Genomic DNA, 4,526 nt, shown 5'->3' with positions numbered 1-4,526 from the left:
ATCCAAACCTAAAGAGCCACCAGAGTTTCTATCCTCACCAGGCATAAGAGGTGCGAAAAGTATATATCTTCACAAAATTTCAGCGGAATAACGTCCTTCGTTTGGAAACAACTGCATTTTGAATTTTAGAGTTATGGCAGTGCGGGACATAAAGCTACGATCGCGTTTGTCGATATACTTATCTCATGATTGTTACCCCTTTGTGAAATAAAAAAATGTAGTATTAAAGTGTTAATTTATAGGTTTGTGCAGTGCAGGCAAAGAGTGGCCTAGATAATCAAGTAGGCTCCAGATTATCAAACTATTTTCCGGCCGCCATATTGGCGAATCTTTGCCGACTTATTTGCTGACATCTTTCCTCATTAACATACCACTTTGCACGGAGAAGGTATCACGCTAGACACGAATTGACTACAACAATTTAAAGAGCTTGTGAAACTTAGTAACTGGTGAAGCTTTTGGCTCTTTGGGTGTAATATTGGAGGAGAAATTGGCTTTCAAAAACTGCAAAATTTCTCGGTGGCAGAAGCGCTAAATGAGCTTATACATTCTTCGTAAAATTTTGAGCTTTTAAACCCGCGTCGCTCAAAAAGTATGCAATACATCGAGTTCAAATTCCTTGACACAGTTGATCGTGCTATGCCCTTTCAATATTCAGAACTATTATTTTGGTAAATCCATCAGAAACTGTATAACTTATGGAGCAAATATTCCAACCAAAGATTGGTGTACCACGTAGGTTCACCAATATGGCGGCACCATACTGGGCTCTGTAAATTTGTGCAAAACATTTAGGCGAATATCTGAAGTTTGGTACAGCGCATAGACCTAAAACCTGCAGGTACCTTCTTTATTTATCTTCTATAAGATAGCATTTTCTTGTTTGTTTGTTTTTCTTTTTTTGTGGCATGACAGTAAAAACGATCTATTGTAGTCCGGATATCTGGCATGCTGTATCCATGATTTTTTCAAGACTCAAAACCTTCTTTATTCGACAAAAACAAAACAAAACAGCTTTTCCAAAATTTTTTAAGATTCAAAATCCTTCTTTACTCGACAGAAACACAAACAAAACAGAAGAAGCCCTTTTAAGAGCGATCTTATTTTAAATTTTAAAAGTAATTTTAATACGGTTGTACTCAAACAGCACTCTTACAAGTAGTTTGCGATGTATGAGAAGTGACGAACTGGAAGATTAAAACCTTTCAATTAAGATACTTCACTTTATATTCTCGAGAATACTGCTCAAATGTAAAGGATTTATGCATGCAAAAAAACCATTCGATGTATCATTCATCTCAGGCTTAATGGGAAAACTAGCGAGCATTCACGAGTTGATTTTACTGACAAGCCGCGGTCATGTCTTAATTACTACCCCTTCCTCTTCCTTTAAATTTTTCTCGAAAAGAAACCACCATTGTTTTCAATGAAGCAAAACATTTTTTTCTCTTATCTACATTTCCGCAACGTTTGGTTTTGGTCTTCATCAACACCTTACAAGAAATGATATTCGAGAGTTTCAGGTTGACCTTCAGCATAACGAACTGAGTGGTAACTTGTAACACATCCCATGCTCAAAATGGATATTCCCATTACTGGTTTTCTCATATTGTTTTAAATGTCAACTCTGAGAATTTAGTTTTTCAAAGTGGTAACTCTTAAGTACGTCCCATACTCAAAATGTGTATTCTCGTTACTGATTTTCTCATATTGTTGTTAATATTAATTCTGAGAATTTGGTTCTTCATCAAGACAATAACTCTAGTTAGTCTGTTTCGTAAATTACTGAAACCGTTAAAAGTTAACGAGAGTAGAAATAATGTACTTATCTGAGATCTGATGTCTTCAATAGTCAACTTGCGCCAGATTCCAACAGTGCACTACGATTTAAGATGGCTGCCCTCTCTGTCAACAGTGATACATCAGCCGTCTGGAGCGAGAGAGGGAGAGAGACAAAAAGAATATTTAATCAACACTACCTTGTCAAGTGATAAATTTACAGTCGTGTTAGATACAGTTGATAACTATGTAAATTCTCAGAATACAGTAGTGTTTTGATCCGGTTTCGAATTTTGGCATTTTCTTCAAAAATGAAATAGCTAGAATTCCCATGGAATCCAATATGGGCTGTATTGTTCGCGCTTCTAAGAATTACGGATAATGCTTTGTAACTTAGTTAATAGTATGAGCTAGCTGTTAAAATTGGATTTAATGATTATTAATGAATCTTTTTATACCTTTTACGTCGTGGTATTCTCCTCTTCACCGAAACGTTTTACGACGCTAAATTCCAAGAACAGCTAAGAACGTAAAATGAAAAGTGAAAGATGTCCTTTCACATAATAACTCCACCCCCTCTCCCTCCCACGCGAAAATGATCTAGGCCAACAAAAGTTCGACCCAAAGTAGCTCAAAGTCCTTTCAAACAAACGGTAGTCTCATTATAATAATTATTCTCGAAAATAATACAGTGCACCTGTATTGCATTGATCTAAATTATGGCATTTTGTGGACAGGACAACCGTACCTTTGTATACAGCAGTAGTACGAAACTTGAAAATCTATCAATTTTGCAATCAGAATCACGATTTTTAACACTCTTGGACTGTAAAGATAGGAAAACCATTATCTACTTATCTGAGCTGGGATGTTTTTCCAATAGTCATCATACGCCAGAGGTGAAGCTCTGCACACTGCCATCCAAAATTCAGTTAAAGTTGATGAAATTCAATTAATTAAGGTTGAGGGATGAATGCATCCAGAAACTCCTGAACTGTCCTTCAACACATCTTTGGTCATCCTGGAGCAGAGGAGACAGCAGCAACTTAAGATATATTTAATCACCTAGGTTTACTTATGATTATTTGATGGACAGATAACTTGCTCACTCCGAAAACTTCTTCGTAGTCAGAGAGTTGAATCATTATAACCAAGTTACATTTGTCCTTACCGAGAATGTATTTTGTCAAGGTTCTGTTAAATCCAGTTTGTGTTTTACTTTCAGTTGAATGCTTCATGTTTATAAGAGCGACGTACGTGTTGCAGTTTTCGAGACTTGATGAACTGCAAAACATTGGCTTCGATCGATTGAAAATCGTATTGTTTGGACCTGTATTTTTCAAGCTGTGGGAAGCAAGGCGGAAGGAAACATTTCATACAATTACCGATTTCACATTGTCACACGTTTTAAGTCGTAACTCCAAATAACCAATGTAAATTGTTCTCAAAGTTTGCAGTGAAATTCGTCGGATAAGCGAAAAGGATGTGTTCCCTAAGCGGTCCGCAGATAATGTTACGCGGTCATATTTTCGACGCTATTGCACAGAATCTTTGTCGCACTGCTGATTTCCAAACCTTCGAAAAACTCTGTGAGTCTAACAATTTTGTTATCATGTAATTCTAGAGGATTAATCTTCGACTTTCATCTAAATCGAAAGAGAAATAAGTGTTGGTTAGCGGCGTACAGTTGCGATCTATTTACATATCAGTATAACGCCTCTTGATCATGACCGGATCACACAACTTTGCCGGTTATGTTATAAATACTGCGGGATTGGAAGATATAGGTTGTAGGTAGTATTTCTACAAATTGCTGGTTAGCTTTAAGCAGAACATTTATGAAAATAGCGTTCGAAAGTCTGCGGAACAAATTCTAGTGACAGTTCTTCAATGGTTCTCACAGATTCAGTTCGCTTGTTTCGGTTCGACAAAATCAACCATCGTTTACGTCTTTATTGCACCATTAGCCGATCATCGTCAGTAAATTGTACAGTATATCTTTCTTTAAATCTGGAATATTGCTGCAACTGCCGATAGCACCTCTGGAAGGCGTTTCTGCGCACTTTTCGAATGTGTATTGCACCATCCTGGAGGAAATGAGAGGAAATGAGATATCCAACCTTCCTGGGTAAACGTCACAAGAGCCGCTGGACCCATTCTCCTCAAACTCGGTCGTGAAACAAAATGGCGGTGTTTTGGAGCTATTTTCGAGATTTCGTCGTGGCACAGAAAATCGAGGATTTAACGGAATTCAAAAATTTTTTCGCAGAACTATTTCAAATAATAAGTAGATTCGTTCTAGCGAAAAAAAATTTTTGGGGTTAGGTGCACTTTAAGATAACAGACTTGTAAGGTTGATAACAAGATTTACTTACTTAATCGTCTTCGTTCTCTGTGGGACACAAGGCAGCCACAATCCCTCTCACATTTATCTCGTTTTTGCACGATATGTTGTTCCTCATTGAGCTCATGACAGGCGCCAGGTGGTTTTTGGCCAACCAGGTTTGCTGTTGTCAGTTGGTGTCCATCTCTAAGCAACCTTGGGAAGTGTGTGGTCAATCCATCGGATTCATCTGCGTTTGATTTCCATGACAACATTCTAGCGCCGGCGATACGTTTTTCTGTCAAAGGATCCGAGATAAAGAACAATATTCACTGCTTGCGAACATGGACGTCAATTGTTTTTAATTTAATTTTTCTAACCAAAGAACTATTTGTTTCAAAAGCCAATTGATCTCTTGTTGGCG

The sequence above is a fragment of the Orbicella faveolata genome, unplaced genomic scaffold (assembly GCF_042242905.1).
Source record: "Orbicella faveolata isolate gen_17 unplaced genomic scaffold, um_ofav_v1 contig_35, whole genome shotgun sequence".
In the NCBI taxonomy this organism is placed as follows: Eukaryota; Metazoa; Cnidaria; class Anthozoa; order Scleractinia; family Merulinidae; genus Orbicella; species Orbicella faveolata.
Note: the sequence above shows the minus strand (reverse complement) of the source record.